The 23,680-nt window shown below is 56.5% G+C and overlaps 1 pseudogene; it reads left to right on the forward strand.

Annotated features, from left to right (window-relative positions):
* The first annotated feature begins 5,384 nt into the window (after positions 1-5,384).
* Positions 5,385-15,216, forward strand: LOC119050233 (COP9 signalosome complex subunit 6-like; annotated as a pseudogene).
* The last annotated feature ends 8,464 nt before the right edge of the window (positions 15,217-23,680 follow it).

Below are 23,680 nucleotides of genomic sequence, written 5' to 3' on the forward strand. Positions count from 1 at the left end.
CGAAAGACGTAGAAAGAGTGGAAGACACAGACAATGGGAAACAGCAGTGAGTCATAGAGCTGGTTTCTAGTTACATCTCAGTGGATGCTACTGCGCCTGAGAAATAAAGTGTAATTGTGGAAACCCAGGAAACACACACTATCGGAGAATTTAGTAATACCCGAGAATGGAACTAACGACATCGGCAGGACTCTGCAGTGGAGTGGGGGCAGCGGCAAAGGAGCGGGGGAGGGAAAGGAAGGGCCCCGAGCTCTCTCTCCGGGGCAGGGGGCGGGGTGCTGAGGGCAGCACGGACAGGTGAAACATTAGGGGCAAGGGGTTTTTAACGCCTTGGTTATTTCATATTTAGATATGGTGAGAGGGAACCAGAAATTCAAAGTGGGTTATTTAGGTGGGAAAGTTAACCGCAGTGGAATTCAGGAGCCCAGTGGCACTTCTAAATCAGACTGGGGAGTGGGTGGGGCAGGTCGGAAGGAAAAACGAAGTTGCTCAAGGCAGCAAAAGTGAAGAAAGGAGAAAAGACAAGAAAGTCCAACAACTGGAGAAGCGCAGCCCTGCAGCCCCTTGCAGGGCACCAGGCTGTTTGTTTGCTAGAAGGCGGCAAAATGAACTGCATTCCCAGACACCCGTGCGGCGCGGTTCCGCCCAGGACCTCGCCCCGCCAGGCAGCTGCACCTGGGCCAGGTCTGCGGGCAAAAGGGAAGCTGGGCCCTGCTTCTGGTTTCAGGCCACCAGGGAGGAGGGTTGTGGCCCGGGGTCCCTAGGGCAGAGCCAGCGTAGGACACCCACTTCTGGGGTAAATTATGGCCAGGCCAGACAGTCTTGGAGCCCACGGTCGTGACAGTAGCGTCCTGACCCCGTCCGTGGCGCTGGCAGGTGGAGTCCCCAGCTTCCTGGTCACTAGTCCTGAAGTGGCGCCTCCCTCCTGAGCCTGTTCTGTGGTACCGCCCAGACGGCCGCCCCTGAAAGCCCAGCCCAAAGTCTGCTTCGCCAGCTCTTCCAGTGAGTTCATAAGTACCTAATTTCTGCTCACAGATCACCACGGCATTTATAATAATAATGAGAAAGCTTGAAATATTGTGAGAATTACCAAAATGTGACTCAGAGACACAAAGTGAGCAAACGCTACTAGAAAAGTGGAGCTGCCCCGGCTGGCGTGGCTCAGGGGATTGAGCACCGGCCGGCCAACCAGAAGATCACCAGTTCAATTCCCAGTCAGGGCACGTGCCTGGGTTGCAGGCCAGGTCCCCAGTCGGGGGTGTGCAGGAGGCAACCGATCGATGTTTCTCTCTCACATCGATGTGTCTCTCCTCTTTCTCCCTCTCTTCCCCTCTCCAAAAATAAATAAATAGATAAAATCTTCAAAAAAAGAAAAGTGGTGCCAATAGACTCGCTCGATGCAGGGTGACCACAGACCTTCGGTTTGTAAAAACAGCCGTGTCTGCAGAGCGGTGAGCAGACGGTCAGCTGGCCAGTCCCAGGAGGCTTCCTGTGCTCTGCTCACCCGCCCCAGCCTGTCGGAGAGACACGGGCCCCAGCCTGCCCGGCCCCCCCCCCCCAACCACAGGAGGACGAGACACGTGGGACGAGCTGCCAGAGCACCCACAGTCCAGTCGTATCAGCCAAGCCCCAGCCAATCCAGGGACTTACTAGAATAAATCATCCTCGTTCTAAGACTTGTTACACGACACTGTGGTGGCAGAAGTGTCATCTGATACGTCCTTCACCCAGAAAATATGCAATCGGGACCATGTGAGGACATAACACTGTTACATCCACTCAGAGGACAGAGAGATCGGGGCGAGAGAAGAACCAGGGAACGAGCTTCCCGCAGAACGTGGCTCCCCGTGGCCAGAAGTGTATGCAGACACACATTCTCCTCACCAGTGTCCCTGAGGGGTAGGTGCTCTATTCCCACAAGGCTGAGCCTCTTCCTTCCCACGTGACAACCACCAGCTAGAGCTGGGCTGTGCCTGCCCTGTCCACGGGCCCTCCACCCAGCTCCCCACAGCCCCTCCACTCCCTATTGTCCCCCACCTGGCCCCGGGCACTCCTCTGCGTCACCTGCCTGGCCCTTTCCAGCACTGGAGTGTGAGACCCCTGCTGTTCAGGGTCCCCGAACCTCTACCGGCCCTGCAGCAAATGACTGTCAGTCATTTTCGGGGAGGACGGTTTCAGAGTTGGAGAACTCACAGTTCTCAAGGCCGTCCACCCTCTCTCCCAAGCGAGGGTTAACTGAAACCGCGGAAACGTGATAGGCTGACAAAATGCCTGAAGAAGACAAGAAAACCAGTGGCAGAATAGGGAGGGGACCCCAAGGGCAGGAAGTGGGTCCCGGCCCCCCAGGAGAGAGACGGAAACCTCCCAGAGGCCGAGAGGACCCTGGTCTCCAGCGTCTCAGAGGGAAGGATGCTCAGCAGCTGCTGCCTGGGGAGGGGGGTTAAGGGGCAGAGCCCAGCAAAGACCCCGCCCCCCGCCCCACCCCAATCAGCAGCAGGAGGGGAAGGCGACCTTTGAAGAAATTGCTTCCACAGCACAAGAGGCGAGAAGCCAGGATGCACAGGTTTTTTTTAAAGGCCAGAAACAGCTTCTGGGGACTCAACACCAGCGGCAGGAAAGCTGACTGGACGGGCCCCACCCCCCTGCCTTGTACACGCCCAAAGGCGCAAACCGAAAACGGGGTCTCCTTTCCTTCCAGAAAAGTTCCTGCAGTTGGGTTGTTCCCTCCATTCCCCCCCCCAGGTCTCTACATCCTGCTTTGCTCCACATTCTTTGCTACAGAAAAGACCGAAGTGCACGAACAGGCTGAGAGATTTCCCGGGGGAACAGAAAGCACATTGGTTTCCACAGCTGCGGAATCATCGCCCCCTAAACACCGGGTCCCTCGTTTTCTCCGGGCAAACCCCAGGAGGACAAGCCAGACCGCTGCTCGGGCACATGGGTCCCGCCTCTGCCCCAGCTGTCGGAGCCACTCGGGGCGCAGGGACACCCGTGGAACCAAAGGTAGGACAAAACTCACTGTCCAGTGCTGTCTCTATGCAGAGCCCACAGACCACTCCAGAAGCCATTAAAATATGCTCGACTGATACTTCTCAGGAAATGGCAAGAGAACCACAGTGACACTGGGTGAAATCTCTCTCACCCTCCAGGCCTGCCTCCTCCCTCTCCCTCGCCCCCCCACCCCAGCACACCCAGAACCCCACCCCCACCAGAGCAGCTCCTGCCCTCTCCCCGCCTGCTCCCACCCCCCGACTTTAGCATCAGGGTGTTCAGGACTGAGCGGGTCCATGTCAAAGGCCGGGCAGAGAGTTGGACCCGGCCAGGACAGAAGGTTCCTCGGGAAGCAGCCGTGAGGCTGAAGGATGTCACTGCTGGTTGGAACCGAGAGGCCTGGGCCCTGAAGGGCCCGGCCCCCAGCTGCCGAGCGGCGTCACTTGGGGTGCTCTCGGGGAGATGGGGAACAGAGCCCAGATGTCTGGGGTGGGCAGGTGACGTCATCTAAACCTACACTTTCTGTCTCGGTCTTCCCGGGCATTCGCTTCTTCTTGCCGTCAGCCTCTCTGTGGTCACAGGACGGCCACCAGCAGCTGCCGGGGCTTCCTAGCTCCTTGACTACCATCAGTGTCAGCCAGTGCTAAGGGTGGGGAGACCCCGACTTGCGGCATTTGCCAATGTCTGTGGTGTAAATACTCCCGCCGTGACCAGTTCCAACCTGACAACACAGCTGGAAAGAGACCCTCACAGTAGGTCCTCACGAGTCAGTTCTGACCGTTTCTGGCTGGGAGGTAAGACGCACACTCCTCTAGACCGAGGCAGACCCCCGTGCGCCGGAGACTGGGGTAACGTGGGGCGGTTTAGACCAATCAGGGCCCGCCCAGCCCTGGAGCTGGGAGCCAGGTCAGATCCGCCGGGATCATTGGCAGCTGTGCAGCAGAGGCGGGGGGAGGAGGAGCAGACGTCGGGAGAGGCTGACACCTCCCCTTCCCATGTCCGAGGTCCCTCCCAACATCCCTGCCCAGCCAGGAGCCCAGGGAGCAGGCTCCGCCCAGTGTGGGGGTGGGCAGTGGCTAATTCCTGGTTTGGGGACGACAAACTCATGAAGCTGCCGGACAGAGGACCTCAGGACTAACCAAGGCCAGCAAAAGCTCATGTCCCACAAAGGCCCCAAGAGCCACCTCCCGGGCCTTCATCGTGGCCACGTGGCCAGCAGCCAGCCTACCTGCCACACAACAGCAGCGGCTGTGGGCTCGGGCAACCACCGCCTGGCGACTTCCAAGTGAGAGGGGACAGCTGGGACCCCGCACTCCCCGTCTGCAAGCTCTGGGTCTCGGCCCGCGTCTGAACCCTGCTGAGGGGAGACCGAGGCCCGTATCCCTGACCACCTCGGCCGTAGTTCATGGTCACGGTCATCGACAGGTGGCTCACTTTTCCTACAAGAAACGCTCAGGCTTTGGGAAGCCAGACAGACGGGTTCGTCAGACGCTGGCACCGCAGCCCTCACACAGCCCCCGCCCGGGTGAGGGTTCTACCAGCTCCTGGCTGAGACGGGGCCCGAGAGCCCTCCCCCCGCCACCCGCTGCTGCTGGTGACGGCTCAGTGAACGGGCAGGGTGTTGTTAGGTGGGAAAGAGCAAGTTACAACAGCGGACGTGTAGTGTGACCCGCGTGAGGAGAAGGAAATACCTGTGTGTGTGTGTGAGAGAGAGACAGCCTGTGTGTGGCGTGTTGGGGGGCCCGCTGTGGGAACATGAACGACAGAGCAAAGGACTAGGGCAGGGTTCTCCCTGGGGCGATTTTGCCTGCAGCACATTCAGCCGGGTCTGGAGGCATTTGGGTTGTCGTACTGGGGGGAAGGTGCTGCGGCATCCAGCGGGCAGAGGCCCGGGCGCTGCTGACACCCCCGGTGCGCGGGACCACCCCGGCCACAGAGAATTGTCAGTGTCAACCGTGCCGAGGCGAAGGACCCCAACCCACGGCAGTGTCCCCACGTGGGGTTCTCGGGGGGCACCCTCAGCACCACCTGGGGACTCGTTAGAAATGCACGTTCTTGGCCCCCCACCCCTGACCTACCGAATCATACACTCGGGGGACCAGGAAATGTGTCTTCGACAAGCCTTCCAGTCTGAAGCGAGCTCCGGCCTGAGAACCACCGTCTCGCTTATCTCTAGACGAGGGGACAGTGGCGTTTCGTGTTTTTCTTTTTCTTTGTATTTTCTAAAAACTCTTGGGGCCATGCTTCCCTAGAAGAGGAAGACCGGTGAGGTGGCAGATTTCTGGGCACCAGGAGACCTTTGTCTTCCATCTGTCATGGGGGACAGGGACGGCTGTGGAAGCCGCAGAACCAACCCCGGAGCCAGCGGAGCCAGCAGAGGCCGGCAAGGAAAGATGGCCCTGGGCGGCCAGGGACCCCACGGTCCCGGGGCAGAGCTGACCCAGCCCCAAGGTGAGGCAGGCCACACGGACAAGAACCTCCCCGAGCCGCACTGGACCTCGCCATCCTAACAGGGAGCTGGAACAGCAGTCCCCGTGGAGGGTGACGTCCCCCCGCCACACCCGCCAGAGCTGGTTTGCTCAGGCCGCACCGCGGTAGGTTCACGTGTGCTCGGCCAGGTTTCTCCGGTGACATGGCATGTGGGGACGTGTCCCCCGTGGGTCTGTTGGACGGGGCACTGGCGGATACCACCCTAGGACAGATGGAGACCGTCCTGCCCTGAGGAAAACGTCACACTCCGGCCCTGGCCCCACCGTCCTGCAGTCACCGCACCCGGCAGGTACGTGAACCTGTGTGGGGGCCAGGACCGCAGCGGCCAGAGCTCAGTGCCCTCGTCCCCACCCGCCCCAAACACATTGGGGTCCGTCCAGAGTCACGGTCAGAACTTGGGGTACGAGACAAACGGGCCCATTATCTGTACTATGGGTCAACCGAAAAAAACCCAGTGCCCCGGTGGGAGTGAATAATAATATTGATACGAGGTGATGTCCGCCACCAGACGGTCCCCACAGAGGGGACGTGGCAAGACTGACCGCCGGGGCTACTTCTGCAGGTAGAGAGCCGGAGGCACTTCGGGCGACCGTGGACGGCTGACCCAGACCTGCCGGGCCTCCCTTCCTACGTCCCGAGGAACAGGTGGGCGGAGGCAGTGCCCACCTCGGGGCGTCCTGGGGAGAATCCCCGGGATTCTGTCCCTGCAGCTGCAGCCCCCTCGTCGTGTCCAGTGTCCACTAGATGGGCCCTTGGTGGCTGCGGGCAGAGCTGCGCCTTGGCCGCCTGAGACTGCGGCGTCGCGCCTGGCCGGTGTGCTCGGTGGGCTGACTGGGCGCCGGCCTGAGAACCGAAAGGCCACCAGTTCGACTCCCAGTCAGAGCAGGTGTCTGGGTTTCGGGGCAGGTCCCCTGATGGGCGCATGTGACAGGCAACTGATTGATGTGTCTCTCAGACATCCACGTTTCTCTCCCTCTCTTTCTCGCTCCCTACCCCTCTCTCTAAAATTAAATTTAGAAATCTTAAAAAAAAAACCAAAGAAATTAAAAACAAAAGATAACTGTCTGCTCGCCAGACACAGGGTCATTGCTCCTTTTCTTTGGGGAGGATTCGGGCCGCGGGCCTGCCACCCCTGCCCCAGGACCAGGAGGGCCTTCCAACTCGAATCCTAGCAGATGGAGCGAGGACCTCCTGCCCTCGGAGCTCCGGGACCCCGCCCCCAGACGAGGCTCTCCTGAGCCTGGAGGAGCCTGGGGGGAGGGATGCGTCTGTGAGAGGAAGGGGCGGCCCTGTGAGGGAGGCCAGCTGGGGTCAGGGGACGGAGCAGCCACCCCCACAGTGTCTCCAAGCCCATTGTCCCTTCCCCTGGGGACCCATTTGGGTGCCTGCTCAAGCACCTGCCGGTTTAGAAGGTGACAGCGTCTGGCTTCGATCAGGACAAAAGACAATGATCCCCAGTGGGCCTGGTGATTACCTTGTGGTTTCCCTGGAAACCGAGCCCCCTGTTCACCTTCCTCTGGCTTCTCTCTCTCCTGCCTTGGTCTGAGCCAGGAATGCAAGAAGAGCCAGGTCACCGCTGTGAAAGGGAGGCCACCAATGACGAAGAAGGGACCGGCCAGTTTCCCTGTCTTTCGTGGAGGGTCCATTCTTCTGGGCCACCAAGGACCTCTCCTTGCTGAGAAAAGAATTCCTGCAAATGAATGTGTGAGGAACAGTAGAATTAGAAAGGCCACATTTTATAAGTTCTAATAAGATCATTGATTCCAGCAATGATCACCAATGGTCAATACGCTCAAAGGGAAAGCTGACGGGGGTTCCAATCAGTACTTGGATGTCCCCATGGGGACACCCCGTGATGTCCCACAGTCAGAGTTGAGTGGGCTCATGCGGGCAGATCTGCTTTGGGCCTCTCAGACAATTGGGGTCGGATGGAGGCTGGGGCTGAAGGCACCTCATCACTAGCTCCATCTGTCATTCTCTTGCCCAGTGTCTCAGCAGGGTGACAGGAACCAGAGGGACAGGTGGGGCATCTCTCTCGTCATCCGACCTCTCCACATGGCAGTCTCAGGAGAGTCCGGCTTCGCCCTGACAGGGAGAGTCCAGAAGGACCAAGGGGGGTGTGACAAGGCTTCTCACAAACCAGCCTCGGAAACCAGTGTCACTCCGCTCACATTTGAGGGCGGAAAGCAAGTCACACAGCCTCCAGGGCAAGGGGCAGGGGCTGCACGAAGGCCGTGACACCGGGAGTCACAGTTCGTTGGGGGATCATCTGTGGAGACTAGCCCCCAAATGAGGGACCTTACACGGAGGGGACAAGCTGTCACCATCAACCCCCACGGATCAGGTTTAGCATCACCGACGAGGGACAAGGTCATTGCGTGTGCCTCCCGATACGGCACGCTTAGAGGCCCCAGCACCTTCCACGGGGCAGTCTTATAAAAAATGAAAATCCACCCTAATTCCAACTGCACCGCTAAGGCTAACGGCCAGCGCAGGAGGTGCAGGGGGAAAAGTAAGGAACACAGTGAGGAAGCCGACAGAGGGGTCCAGGACGCGGGCCGATCCTTGGGGTCCGAGGCTTCTGCAGTAAGTCAATACATTAAATTAAAGAAAGGGGCAGTCAGGGTGGGGGAACGGTGGCAGTGGCGGCCGCAGCGGAAGGGACGGGTGAAGCAGCGGGACCGAGGTGGCTGCAGCAGCAGCCCCCAGAGTCATGGCCTCCGGAGTGACTGGGAGTGTTTCAGTCGCTCTTCACCCCCTCGTGATTCTGCACCTCTCAGACCACTGGGTCCGCGGGTGCTCCCAGGAAGCGCGGCCTGTGCAGGGGACTGGGGCCCCGACCGGGAAGCAGGAGGGCCGACACACCGAGGCCATGAACTTCTCTGCACTGCTGCCACTCCCCGTGGAAGAGAAGGTCGTCGTTGACAAAGAACGTTATCACACCAGAGAGGAGCAGCTCTCACAGGAGCTGAAGGAGCTGGAGTTTCTGGGCCAGCAGACCACTGGGGGACCACCTGACCCCTCCAACATGCACGTCCACAAGCAGGTGTGCGAGATAATCTGGAGCCCCCTTTTTCTTAAGTTGAACCCTAGGACCAAGCACACGGATCTTCCCATCAGCGTTGTTGGGTCTGTCATCGATATAATCAATGAAGAGGCCGCAGTGCTGTTTGCTGAACTGACCTGTACTCTGGCCACGGAGGAAGCCGAATGCATCGGTGTAGACCCTGTGGCTCTAATGACAGCAGCGGGCAGTGGAGTGGAGAGAACCCCACTGTGGCTGAGCCCTGCTGGCACAGCACAGCGCCATCAAGACAGGCACAGCGGCGCAAGCTCACCTCGGAGTGTGTCAAGACCCCGGAAGCAGGAGAGGGCCCCTTTAACCACGAGATTCTGCGGAGGCCTGTGCCCTGTGTCGCTGTCTTCCAGCACTGAGCACAGACAAGTTCACGACAGACTTTCATGACCGATGATGTGGGGCTCACGGCCGACCTTGGCACCATCACCAAAATGCGCAACGCCATGAACCAGTTCGTGAATGATTTCAACGTCCTCTATGATTGACAAGGCATCGGCAGGCGGATGTGAGGGCCGTTCTTCAGAGACGGTACTGAAAAGATGACGCACAGGGTCAGACAACTGTCCTAGAGGGAGGGGTGCTATCTTCCCTTTAGAGAAACCTGTCATTAATAAAAGGGGAGCAGTCCCTCAGCACCTCCCCAAAAAAAAGAGAGAGGAAGGGGAGACCCTGGCTGGTGTGGCTCAGTGGGTTGAGCGTGGCCTGTGAACCAAAGGGCTGCTGGTTCGATTGCCAGTCAGGGCACACACCTGGGTTGCAGGGCCAGGTCCCCGGTTTGGGGTGCATGAGAGGCAACCACACACTGATGTTTCTCTCCCTCTCTTTCTCCTTCCCTTCCCCTCTCTCTAAAAATAAAAAAATTAATTTTAAAAATCCTTTTAAAAATTAAAAAGAGAGAGAGAGAAAAGGCAGAGGAACTGCCCGATGTTGGAAAGGCCTTAAGAGACCTAAACACAAAACCCTGCACGGAGGCTGTTTTCTGGACCCAGATTCCAACAAACCAACTGTGATATAAAAAGACATTTTTGAGGCAAAGAGAATCTGACTACGGACTGGGTATCAGATAACCCCAAGGCGTTATTATTTATTTTGTTAGGTGTAACCATGGCTTCGCATTTATACAAGAAAATGCGTGTTTGTGCATGAGCACGCTTACAGAAGTATATAGAAGTGAAGTCACAGTGTGATTGAGTTTCCACTTTAAATACTTGAAAGAAAGAAAGAAAGAAAGAAGTAGATGAAGCAAATGTGGCAAAATCTGGCTGATTACCAACCTCGGTGGGGTGATGGGCACGAGAGCTTTACTGTACTGTTCCTTCCACTTGTGTGTGTTAGAAACACAGTTGATAATAAAAACGATGTAAAGGGCGCCATTGAGAAGCAGGCTTTTGTTATCCCGCTGGGCTCCTGGCAGCACGGCCTCTCTCTGGAATCATCTGTCAGAGCTCAGCCGCCCCGACCTCGTGGAGAACAAATGCAGCCGTTCAAAGTCACCTTTCAGGGAGCCAGAGGCCCAGCTTCTAAGCTGTCGCCGCTGCCCCTCCTATTGTCAGGTGGGGGGCTCTGCTCAGCGAGATGACAGGTTTTAGATCCTGAAGAACAGTGGCCCCCCCCCTGAGGATCACCTTCCCCAGGGCTCTGTCCCCTTTGCTGGGGGTGACATCGGCATCAAACGGATCCTGTGGGCTACAGGCGGCATCAGGGAAGGTTTGAGGCAGACGAAGGGAGGAAGGTCACCTACTTACGCGGCACCACGTCCCCACAATGAGAGAGAGAGGAGAGATGCGTTCTCCCCTCTCTGGCCCACCCACTTTCAAGAGATGTTTCTTCCATAGTTTTGGAACCTGCCTGTTTTTGAAATTCCCTACAGGTTTCAAGGTCATGTTCCTCAGATTAGCATGTGGGAGCCCCAGGACCTGAGTATACAGGCTCCACTGTATCCGATAGGCTGGCTCAGACTTCCCAGGAGGGAAAGGATTTCGGCTGGGAGATTGCTGGCCTGGGACTCAGAAGCCCTAGGCTCAGTCTCAGCTCTGACAGAGTGGCTGCTTCTCTGGGCCTTATCTGCTGGGCCAAGACCCACACCGCTGGCCTTCTGCGAACTGTAGAAGGGCCGGGAGTAAAATTGAGTACCCTGCCCACTCGGCCATGGCTGATGGCTTGTTTGACGGGCACCAGTGCACAGCAACTGTGAGTGAGTTTGATTTTTCACCCGTGGGTCTGAATCTTACAACCACCTTCGTTCCAGGGAGAACCCAGCCAGGCCAGTGTCTCCCCTGGGAGAAGCCGTCTGAGCCCCAGATCTCAGCCGAGCATGTGAGAGGCGGGGCTTTACAAAGAAGGCACGAGGCTGGAGGGGGGACAGAGCCGGAGGAGGCCACATGCCCAGCCTGGGAAGCCTCCGGCCCCAGGAAATCTCTGCAGAACCACTAGGTAATCGAAGAATTTAACCGGAATGAATATACCAAAATTGGCCCGTTTTCTCCTTCCCCCGTAATTAATGAGTTAGGGAGTCTCCAGTACCCCCGCCTGCCTTCCAGCTGGACAATGAACGGGACGCACCTGGGCGCACACACTCAGGCACAGAGTTCCATGCAAAGACATCAGGCCCCCCAGGGAATGAGTGTGTAAGTCCCCCCTGCAGACAAAGCAGGGGCCCTGCCCACCCTCACCTGACCAAGCCCACCTTCCAAGGACCACCCCGGGGATGTTGGGGATTTCCCCGCCCCCTCTCATCAGGAAGGCACATCACAGACTGGCCAAGGCCTGCTGGGCACTGAAAGGGCACTAAACATATTAGGTCACATAACCAGGTAGGCGGTATGGCCAGGGGGAAATTCAAAAGAGCCAGAAGACTCTCACTATAAAACATTGTTATTTGGCCCTGACTGGTGTGACTCAGTGGATTGAGTGCAAGCTTGGGAACCAAAGCACCGCCGGTTTGATTCCCAGTCAGGGCACATGCCTGGGTTGGAGGCCAGGTCCCCAGTATGGGGTGTGCTAGAGGCAACCACACATTGATGTTTCTCCCCCTCTCTTTCTCCCTCCCTTCCCCATCTCTCTAAAATAAATAAATAAATAGTCTTTAAAAAATATATTGCTATTCCAACCTAATCTAACCACATGGGATTTCGGCCGGGGATGCAAGCCTATTTGAACCTAAAACAAAAACACGCGATAACCTAACAGATGCAGAAAAATTCGTGATGAAAACATTCAACAAATAAGGAAGGAAAGGGGGTTCCCTCGCCTAGCAAAGAACATCTGTGGGAACCCCACTGCTGGCCCCACACCTGACGGTGAGCCCAGAGCCTATTCTTGCAATCAGGAACTAGACAGGGGTGTCTGCTCTCACCGCTTAAATCCCGGACTGCAGGTTTAGCGAGGACACCGAGGCAAGAAAATGAAATGAAAGGCGTCTACACTAAACAGGAATAAACAGAACTATTTTTATTTGAGGATGATGCGATCTTGTACGTTAAAAGAGTTCTAAGAAATCCACCAACAAAAACTGTTAGGACTAATAAATTAGTTCAGCAAGGTTGCAGGGTACATGGTCACATATAAAAGTCCACAGGGGCCTGGCCAGTGTGGCTCGGTCAGCTGGAGCGTCGTCCTGTAAACCCGAAGGTTCGATTCCCCCCGTCAGAGCCCACAGTGTGTTCACATTAGTCAGCTTCCCTTTCAAAGGGCAACTCCACCTGCCCCGGCACCCCCATTCAGAGACACGGCCACCCCACCCAAACCCCTCAAAGGCCAGAGAGCTAGCAGGGCTGACTGAGAGCTGAGCCAGGGAGGAGATGGCAATTCCAAGAACAGGCCAGGCCTTTTCTCCTCGTCTTCCAGAGGATAACACCCACTCGTGGAGGGAAAAACTCTGTTGAGGGGCGGGAGGTGTAAGGGGACTAAATGGTAATGGAAAAAAATACAGTGAAGATTAAATCAATGAGGGGGGTGGGGGAGAGAGCGCCTGGCTTCTGGAGGCACCGTCAGTTGCCCCCCTGCCCGGCCCAGCCCAGACGTCTCCCTGGGCTGTCCTCGCCTGTGCGTGTCACCTGACGTCTGTTTGCTCCTGTGTTCCCGCAGTCACCCCGCGAGGTTCGTGTGGTTATAAATCCACAGACTTCCTCCGAGAGCCCTGAGGCCAGATGCGCTGCAGAAATCAGATTTCTTCAAGTTCGAGAAAGGTAACGTCTCGTGTACACTGTGTGTTGTGGAGCAGCCCCAGAGGGCCCGGGGCGGTGCTCAGCCATCCAACACATTAAGGTTTCCACAGCGAGATGTATGAATATTCACGGAGTGACATGAAAACTATAAATAGTCTCTCATCAGCGCAGGTCCCATTTTGCAGAGTCAGGCGTGCCACCAGGTCTGTCTGCTCCGAGGCCTCTGCCCCGGCCCCCTCCACGCGCGCCTGCCTGCGCTTGCTGTTGAATCGCCAGCCACATCCGTTTCCCTCTCGCGTCTTTCCAGACAAAAGCCCGGCTTTGCCATATTCTGCAGCCCTAAGCTATGTGTCCAGCTCTGGGGGACTAAAGGAGTTTGGTGCTGCCCTGGCTGGTGTGGCTCAGTGGACTGAGCACCAGACTGCGAACTGAAAGGCTGCGGGTTTGATTCCCAGTCAGGGCACGTGCCTGGGATGCGGGCCAGGTGTCCACATGGGGGGCTGGGAGAAGCAACGGATGGATGTTACTCTCACACACGGACGTTTCTTTCCCTCTTCCTCCCTTCCTTTTCCTCTGTCTAAAAAAATTAAATAAATAAAATCTTTTTTAAAAAAATAGAGAAGTTTGGTGCTTCAAGTCCATCCCTAACCTGCTGCCCAGCCCCTGCCCGAGAAAGTCCTCCGTGTGTGCAGACCCTGCTCAGGCTGCACCCCAGACCCCACGGCACCAGCGTGATCTTCTGAGAAAGGAAGCGTTCCTTTGACCCCACCCCACCTCAGGGAAAAGGCTCAGCTCCCCTGCCCCACTCAAGGTTTCACCGCTTCTGGGAAAACAAAAGTCCGTATGTAGCAGGGCCGGCCCTGATTTGAGTCTGGGACCTGCCGTCAGCATCCCTGCTCCAGAACCTGCGATGGCTCCCTGTTGCCTCTGATTCCCAGGGACCCTGCTTCTCAGACCGGCCTCACGAGAACTGGCTCCCCAGTCCCAGTACGAGTCTCTCTCACCCGTATTTACCGGGTACCCGCTGCACACCCGGCGCGGTGCCAGGCACTGGGGCCTCAACAGCGGACATAACAGAGGAGGCCCCTTTCCACTTGGGCCTGCAGTCTAATCGGGGATGACAGTAACCAGACAAGCAGATGTACAATGTAGTTTCAGGGGGTGAAAAGCACTGTGGAGAAACATACAGCAGGGTGAGGGCATATGAAGAGTGAGCGGAGGTGCTGTTTTAGACAGAAGCGTCACAGCCTGGCTGAAGCGGCGCCTGAGTTAAGTGAGGGAGCGACGGCGGGGACGTCTGGAAGAGGGCGGTGCGGGAGACAGAAAAGCAGATCCGAGGAGGAGGCGGCCTTGCATGTTGAAGGAGGGGGGGGAACGGGGGCGTGGCCCACGACAGCTCCGATATCCAACCGGCAGCCTCACCCGCTCCTTGCAGCCTTGCAGCTCCCTAACGGGAGACCCTACACGGTCTGAGGACAATTGTATCGGCAGAAGCACTGCCCGCTTGAACTGCTGGAGACGGGGACGGTGCAGAAGGAAAGGAAGTCGCTGGGCTCCCAAACTTCTGCAGGCAGGCAGAAGGCAGCGAAAATCAATCGGCCGCTAACAGGAGCTGCCTTTCACAGAAAAGGAAGGGAGACGCAGGGGGGAAACCAAGGTCCCGCCAGGTGAAGCAAAAGCAGCGGAGGGTTACTCCCAGCCCTTGAGTCCTCAGGAAGGAGCTTCCAACACGGAAGTTCCGATACAGTTCACAGCTGCTATCGACCTGCACGCCTCCTTGTTTTTGAACCAGGAGTGTCTGTAATAATTGGCTTACGCTTCTCACACCACTGTGTGTGGAGCGGGTGGGTGGGCGGTGGGTGAGTTGGGGGACAGATAACTGTTCACACGTTTTCAGACCAAGAGTTGCTGGCCTCAGAGAACAATACCCGAGGGACGTTACCCAAGAAGCCTCCTCTGAACCTGATCCAGGTGACGGGATCCTGGACTATGAGGCTTCCAGGGACCTTGGGAGGAGGCAGGCACACTCCCATGTGGAGGGACAGGACTTACTGGGGACCGGCGGGCAGACTAGGGCAGATGCCCCCATGTGAGCCCCCGCCCCAGTGTTCACACTCTCTGCTACATTAATGGGAAGGCCTGTGTGAACCAATGGAATGTTGTAGAAATGGGTCCAGATCATAAAAGACTCTGTAGCTTCTGTCTCGCACTCTCTGTCCAGTTACTCCTCTGTCCAGAGGAGTCCAGCCGCCACACTGTAAGGACACTCAAGCAGCCCTATGGCTAAGTCCCCCTCCCCCCCTTGAGGAGCCAAAACCGCCTGCCGACAGCCAGCCCCAGTCCACCGTGGGCATCGGCGAGCCCTCTCAGAAGCAGAGCCGCCAGCCCAGCCAGGCCCGCGGGGGCCTGCAGCCCTCGCCAAAGTCTCAGCCATATCGCAACGAGAAATCTCAAAACAGTCGGGCAGCTAAGCCGCTCCCAACTTCCTGATCTACGGAGACTCTGTGAGATAAGTGTTTATTGGTGCCTTAAGCCACTAAGTCTGTGGGTCATTTGTCATGCAGTCGGGGACAAATGTTTAAATCCTGCCAGGATTAGAGAATTCCATCATCTATTCAACGGAGTTACTGAGCATCTGCTGAAGTCGTCGCCACCCCGCCGTGCGGAGCCTGATACCTCTCCACCCCGCTCACTGCCGCCCTCTCCCTCTCCCGCAGACCCAGCTCAGTCCCTGAGATCCGCCACCCTGGACCCGGCAGGAGGAGGACGGGGGCAGGGCTGCAGCGGCCTGGGCAACACGTGCTGCGACAGGAGCAAACCTTTGTCATCACAACCCCTGCGTTTTGGTGGCTGGTTGTTACTCAGCAATCGCTGACCAACGCAGCCACCCTGCACCCACCCACGCCTGGCGGGGTGCTGTTTGCTGGGCTTTCGCCCCTGCCGGATGCTTCCTGGCTCGTCACCCTTCCTCAAAATGTGGCTCCCTGCCCCCTGGCAACCTCGCAGCCTGGAACAGAAAAACCTCCTACGTAGCTAGAGAGGAATGTCCCCGGGGACCAAAAAGACGTCATGAGTCCACGCTCTGAGGCTTGGGAACTTGACCACATAGGACAGCCTTCCACCCTCCTCAGGGCCTAATTAACTTCTTCACCTACAATCTAACGAGTCTGGCAATGTGGTTGTCAAGCCCACAGCAGACCCAGAGGTGCAAACTAGAGCTGAATCAACATGCAAGGCCATGAGGCGGAGTCAAGGAGAGAAGGGATGGCTGGCTGAGGGCACCTGGGGCCATCCAGCTAGGGAGCCAACTCACAGCCACTTGCAGGGCTGGTATTAACGTGTCCATTTCACAGCACAGGGAACTGAGGCTCAGATTGGAATTTGCCACAGGTCACAAACTTCTCAGTAAGGATTCAGACGGCATACACAATAGTAGATGCTCCATGAACAGTGGCTCCTGGTGCTGATTTTGACCTTGGCTTTGTTTGTGGGTAAAGTAAAAAAACAAAGGTAGTGAGAAGGGACAGGCAGGAGGGTGGCAGGAGATTTTCATCTGAAGAACGGGGCACAGGGGAGGAGGGGGCACCTGAGAGCCCTGGGGCGGGGGCAGGAAAGCCGTCCCCAACTTAGCAAGGGCCTTTCTTGAATGGGCCAGCCCCTCACTGTTCTCACCCCAGCCTGGCTGCCCCGAGGACCCCAACACCACCTCACCTGGGCCCAGGCAGGCCTGGGCTCTCTGAGGGCTGTTCACTGGGACAGGGGCCTGAAACGAGTCAGCCACAGAGAACCAGCGCAACGTCTAGCTGGAGTTAGTGCCGGGGAAGCCAGACCAGATCACTGTGCTCCCCGCACAGTTAGACTTGCCCGCCAGGCCCAGGCGGGAGTCCTGGGCAGCTGCAGCCCCCCGATGCTGTCCTATTAGGGAGAGGAGACCAGGTGCAGCCGGCACACAAGGGGCCCAAGAGACACAGGGACAAGAGGCTGGTGACCCCCGCTCCAAGCCCTTCTTCCAGCCTTGGCAGTCACCTGAGTCCCCTCTTCTCCTGACCTGAGGAAGGGCAGAAAGGCGCTCCCAGTGCTCCTGCACCCCATCCCCCACTGGGGAGGTGCACAGAGTCACATCTCCTCTCAAGAGAGGTGATGATGGAACAGCAGGCGTCCCCCCAAACTGTGGGTGAGCACAGACAGACCCCCAGGACCGGGGGCTGGGCCACACCGTGTGATCCGTCCGGAGACCCTGACCCAGACTGGACCCACCCAGGGTTTTGGAAGCGTTGATAAGCTCCCTCCCAGGGTGCGTTTCATTTTTTAAGGGTAAAATATAGAACATTAAATTTATCACTCTAACTATTTTGAAATGTACAGTTCATGAAGTAAACTCACACTGTTGTTGAACCATCACAGACACTCGTCTCCAGAACTCTTTCACCCTCTGAAAGTAAACTCTGTCCCCATGTCCCTCCCCTGTCCCCTGGAGACCCACCATCTGCTTTCCATCCTGATGAAATCGACCACTCTGGGCGTCTCCTGCACAGTCTGTCTGTCTCTAGCTTATTTCACTCAGCACAATGTCTCCAAGGCTCATTCGAATTTCCTTCCTTTGTAATGCAGAGTAATATCCCATGGTGTGTGTGCCCACGGAGGTTACCTGTCCGTCTGCTGACGGACGTTCGGGTTTCTTTCACATTTCGGCTGGTGCGCATGGCCAAACACGGATGTACAAACATGTCTTCAAGAGCCTGATTTCAGTTCTTTTGGGTATACACCCAGACGTGGGATTCTAGGACCATATGCTAATTCTACATTTAAATCTCTGAAGAAGCACTGGACCATTTCCCACAGCGACTGGATCACTTTAGTTTCACGTCAGCAGCACACGAGAGCTCGTTTCTCTGTATCCCAGCCCACAGGTGTTATTTTCTGTGGTTTTTTTTTAATAATAGGCATTCTGTGGGTGTGAAGTGGTATCTAATTGTGGGTTTGATTTCTGGTTTCCCAGTGATTAGTGATGCTGAGCATCTTTTCATGTGCTTATGAGGCATTTGTACATCTCCTTCCGAAAAACATCTACTCAAGTCCTTTGTTTATTTTTTAATTGGGTTGTTTGGTTTTTTGTTGTTGAGCTGCAGGAATTCTTTATACATTCTGGATATTAACCCCTTATCAGCTAACTATCTGGTTTGCAAATATTGTCTCCCACCCTGTGAGGTGGCTTTTCACTTTCTAGAGTGTTTTCTGATGCACCAAAATTTGTAGATTTGAGGGAACCAACTCACCTCTTTTTCATGCTGCTGTCTGTGCCGTGGGTGTCACATCCACGACGTCACTGTCACGTCCGGTGGCATCAAGGATTGTCCCCACGTTTCCCTCCAAGGGCTTCACAGCTTTAGCTCTCACGTTCAGGCCTTCCAGCCCCACCGAGTTAACCCTTGAACTCGGCGTCTGGTGAGGGTGCGGCGCCATCCTTCCGCCCGTGGAAACCCAGCCCTCCCAGCACCGCGGGCTGGGCTGACTGTTTTTACACAGACAAACACAAAATCGGTGTTTATCGTTCTCACAGAACTACAAGCCAAAACGAATACACGAATTAAACACAAACATAACAAACGGCACTAAACGAACGTGAAGAATGATGGTGTTCTGCTCGAAGCCGGTTGCCCACGGCTCAGCGGCAGCCAAGCAGGTCCTGGCGACTGTCCCAGCGTGGTTCTGCGTCGGAACCGCGGGCTCACATCTGCCCCTCATTAGCCTGCCTCTGTTCTGTCCCCGTCAGCTGAGACACGTGATACCCCAGTGGGCTCTCGGACGCAAACACAGGGTGGGCGTGAACCCCCACGGCTCGGTGCCCTCACACGCGGTCATCCAGCGGGGCCAGAATCAGCATTTATTGTTGACAAAAAACCCACATGTAGAAACTCTTGTAAGGAACCTGTGAGTCTTGAAAATACGTCTGAGGGGCCCAGGGAATCCCTGGGTCCCAGGGTAGAGGCCCCGGCTCGGGTAGGTGCCGTCCGAAGGCCTCCTAGAGCAGGCAAGTTCACAGCAGCCTTTCCAAGGAGTTAAAGGGTTTCGCTCACAGACGTGAACAAGTGACTTTATCATGGGCAAAGCGTCATCTCCGCACACCGGACTTAATACAAATGTGTCTTTTCTAAATCTGGATGCCTGGGGTAAGCTCACGCGGGCTGTGAGAGCGGCAGGGCAAGCGGGTCTCACTCCCCTGGCCCATCGCCCGCCCCCCACCTACCCCCCCCCCACTGCCTGCCTCCTCCCTGCCTGCCTCCTCCACCTCCCGCCCAGCCCGGGAACTGCCCCAGTCCCCACCTGCACGACCACCCTCCCAGGCCTTCTCTCCCGATCCTCAGAGGATCCGTCCTGGCTGCTACCCAAGCCGTCCCTCCACTCTGCCACTAGGGCCCATCTCCTGTCCCTCTGGCTCAAGGACGCCTTCCGGTAAGTTCCCTGCCCACCCCCCACCACTCCTGCATCCCCGCCACGTGTCTCGTCTCCGTCCAGCTTTCCCATCAGCTCTTGATTCTCCCACCTTAAATGTGAAAGACTTACTCCCCCTTTAAATGCCATCTGATGTCCCCCCTGCCCTTTGCAGGAGACCCCCTCAAACCCCTCTGAAGAGTGGTCTCCACTCTCTCCGCTTTCGCTCCCGTTCGCTCCTAAACCCACTCCAGGCAGGCTCACAGGCAGAACTGCTCTTGTCAGGGTCACGGGAACCCACGGGAGCAGGCGGACTGAGCCCTGTCTCCTCATCTCCAGCAGCGCGCCCCCCTCCCTCCCCGAGACCCCCCTGCCCTGCACCTCTGTCTTCCCTGCCCGCCTGGTTCCCTCCTCCCTCGGTCCTCGGGGCCCAGCCTCTGCCAATGACAGGCCTCGCTCTGCTTATCCTCACGGGTTTAAAAGTCAGCATACATCCCGGACGGTGCCGCCCAGTGGTTGGGCGTTGTCCCGAAAAGTGAAAGGTTCCCAGTTTGGATCCCCGGTCGGTTGGGGGGTGTGAGAGGCGACCGATGGACACTTCTCTCTCACATCGGTGTTTCTCTCCCTCTCCCTCCCTTCCCTTCCCTTTAAAAACAAATAAATAGCACCAGACAGTGAGTCTGCACTTCAGTCCAGACCTCCCCTCTGTGCTCCTGGCTCACCGCCAGCTGCCGGTCCCACCGCTCCCCTGGGGGGACAGACAGGCGCATCACAGAGAGTGTGTCACACTGAGTCCTGGCCCTGCACCGTCCCCTCCGCTCAGTGACACCTCCGTCCTCTGGCTGCTGAAGCCACACGCCTCGGCTCCTCTGCAGACCAGCCCATGGGAAGATGCTCAGACGCGCCTCTCGTCATCTGGGAAATGCAAGGCCAAGGTGAGATATCACTTCACACCCACTAGGGTGGCTATGGTTTTTTAAAAGACGCAAAAACCAGACAATAACAAGTGTTGGCAAGGACGTAGAAAAGTTGGAACCCTCATAACATGGCTGATGGGAAAATAAAATGGAGCAGCAACTGTGGAAAACAGTTCAGCCAACCCTCAAAAGGTTAAACCTAGAATCACCATGTGACCCAGCAATTCCACCCCTGGGTGAACTGGGCCTCCCGCTCATACCTCCCCTGCCATGCCCAGCCCGGCTATTTTCCAAGAGAGCGTCCAGCCTCACAGGGGGTCGTATCCAGAGCAGCCCCCCACTCACATTCCCAGAGTCTCGTACTCCCTCCCTGGCTGTTTCTGGGCAGGCAGTGGGCAGTCCCGAGTCAGGCAGGCATCATGATGTGGGACTTCTCAGAACCTTTAATATACTCATGGGCTTTGAGACTTTCCAAAAGGTGACAGAGTGATTATAAAAGTGATTAAAGGCTGATCACAAAATCTTATTACAGAGCATCTGTTATACCTTCAAACACCTTGAGCCCCAAAGAACACAATTCACAAGATGCTCGTTCAGGGCGATTCCCCACCACTTTCCAGCAGCAGCGGCAGCAGCGGGGAGCCCACCTGTTCGCCCCACGCAGGGGGCGAACTCTGTGGCATGGGGTTTCCGATGCCTCTCTTCTGAGGCAAAATGCAGACTTGGGTTGTCAACGGGGCTTCCATGGGGGTCCCTCTCTTCGACACCCCCTCAGCCTCAGGGAGGCCAGTGAGGCCCAGAGCCTCAGGCTCTGTGGCTGCCCATCGACATTCTTCCTCCTCCCTGAAGGAGGGCCTTGCCCTGCCCTGTGCAGGTCACAGGAAGACCCTCAGTGGTACCCCCTGAAGCTGGTAGGCAAAGAAGAACCTCAGTGCCCGAGAGGCCACAACCCCTTTCCAAGGCCTGTTCACGGCACCTGCAGACAGGCAGGGCTTGTGGAAGGACCACAGTCGCGTCACGACCCTCCAGCTCTCCGCACTCCCCTCGACCAGAGCCCTGGACCTGGGTGCCCCGTCCATCCCACAGCCAGGCCAGATGTGAAGCCCCGCCATCACTGTGCCTGCTCCCTGTGCCGGCTGCACGCACCTGCCCAGAGGGGACTTTGTGTCTATCGACATGACGTTGTGCTGAGCTGATGAGCAGGTGACTTTGGTGGGAGGGCGGGGTGCTCCATTGCCCATAACTGGGGAGGGAGTGTGTACGTCACACATTCTAGTGACTTTGGCCGAAGTGTGACCTAGAATGTGCTTGGGTAGTGGAGGGACATCACGGACACTTGCAAGAAAATTGAGAGTTTTCAAGAAAGTGTAAGTGGGAGGGACGGACGGTGATTAAATTAAATAAAATATTGAAGGTAGTTGGTACTGAGCCAGGCTCAGGGTGGACGCTCAACATACAGGGTCCAGCACAAATAACGCCCCTTTTTTATTACAAAATCTTTTATTAGAAAATCATGAGCATGTAATTCCGTAACACAACAATATTGCACTCAAACACACCATATGACATTTTAGGTGAAATGTTCGAATTAAAACTATAAGTTATTACACCCATATTATTACCCCACCAACCACACCGAAGCAGGCGTTACATCTGCCAGACCCTGTATTTTAGCTCGCACTTCTATTCCACTTAAACATTTTAGCTAAGGATGAGCCCCTCTACCTTTGGTGCTAATAGTTTGGAGGGTGGTCGACCAGCCTCTGTGATCAGCCCTGGGCGTCCCACTGGCCACGTCGACACAAGCCAGACGCTACCTGAGATTCTCGGCCTGTGAAACAAGGGTTAACATACCCCACCACCAAACTCAGAGGAGAGACCGTGCTTAACACACTGCAGAGGCATAGGCTGGTGTTCTTCCGATCCTGCCTGCATGTTTCGCGTCTTTATCACGAGTATCAACTGGCAAAGCGGTGTTTCTGGGAATGAAGTCCTTGGGCAAATAGGCCAGACAGAGCTGCTCGGACTAAGATAGACGGTTTTCCTTTAAAGCTAAACAAACAAACAAATGTTGTATATGCCTTTAAGTGCATTTGGCTGAATTGCTGATTCCATAAGCAATTTGACTAGACCAAGAAAATCTGATGTGAGCTCCAAGACAGCAAAGAGGGCTGTGAACTTCCAGCATCTTTATGGAGCGGTGGCTGAAGCCAGCCTTGCAAAGGGGGAAGTCTCACCAGGTAACACGGAAGCCACAGCACTGGAGGAAGCTGGGCAGAATTTGTGATCTTAATTAAGTTCCTCAGATTCCCACTCCCTGTCTCACCGGCCCAGCTACCTGCAGCCGCAGTGCGGTGCTGTCCACATCCAGTCTAAACTGCCAGGCCTCCCAGCACCGGCTGCGCACCTCAGGGCCACGGGCTTCCTCCGCACCCTCAGCGGGGGTCCCGGTTGCTCGGACAGCCCCAAACCTGCCTCCCTCGGCCCTGCTTCCACCGCCCTGCCCTCTAGGGCAGCAGGCCCCCACTCGCACCCCCTCTCCGCCCACCCCCCACTGGCCATCAGGTCTGCCCCTAGAGTCCCCAGGCTGCCAGTCCCCAGTCAGGGTCAGGCTGGGTCAGGGCAGAAATGCAAGGCTCTGTGCCCGCCCCACGGCTGGGCTGTCCTTTGCCACCCAGACCGGGAAGGGACACTGCCTGAGCCCAGAGACTGAGCACTTCTTCTTTCTTTTTCTTTCTTAAGATCTATTTATTTTTAGAGTAAGGGGAAGGGAAGGGGAAAGAGGGAGAAAAGCATCAATCAGTTGCCTCTTGCACGCACCCTGCCTGGGGAATGGGCCACAACCCAGGCATGTGCCCTCATCGGGAATCGAGCCCGTGACCTTTCACTTTGTGGAGCAACACTCAACCAATGAGCCACACCAGCCACAGTGAGACTGAGCACTTCAGAGAAACAACTCCGCAGGTCGCCAGCCCCAAGCCCTCTCCCTCCCCTGCACCGTTCATGCCTCCCCTGGGCACTTCCGCCTCAAACTCTTTTATTCTTCTCCTCTGGTCCAAAGAGACGAAACCACATGTTCATCCATTCCTGGACATGGGACCAGGCCAGTGCAAAGACCCCAGGCCTGCCAACGGCAGGCTCTGCCCCCTAGTATGGCCGCCTCAGGGACACCCTGTTACACCCAACGCCTCTTCATTCATGAATACAGGTGGAAAAGGCTGTGCTCCAAACCTTTCGTATCATTAAAGAATTGCACCCGGTTATAAGTAACAGAACCAAAATAACAGTGGCTAGAAGCAGACGGAGGCTAAATTTTCGCCTCCTGTTAAAAGAAGTCTAGAGACAGCCAGTCAAGTCAACATAGCAGCTCCATGGCTGTGGCGACCCAGGTTCCTCCATCCTGCCTTCCGCTATCATTGACATGAGGGTCCCATGCTCGAGGTCACCTCATGATCCCAAAATAGTTACTGCATCTCCAGGCATCACATCTGCACCCCAGGCAGTAGGGACTAGAAAGGGGCAAGGGCAAAAAGACATGCCTCCCCACTGAGTCAGCCTCCTTCCAAGAGCTTTCCCAGAAACCGCACCCAGTAACTTTTGATTAC

This window comes from Artibeus jamaicensis, unplaced genomic scaffold (assembly GCF_021234435.1).
Source record: "Artibeus jamaicensis isolate MK-2021 breed Jamaican fruit bat unplaced genomic scaffold, CSHL_Jam_final scaffold_614, whole genome shotgun sequence".
In the NCBI taxonomy this organism is placed as follows: domain Eukaryota; kingdom Metazoa; phylum Chordata; class Mammalia; order Chiroptera; family Phyllostomidae; genus Artibeus; species Artibeus jamaicensis.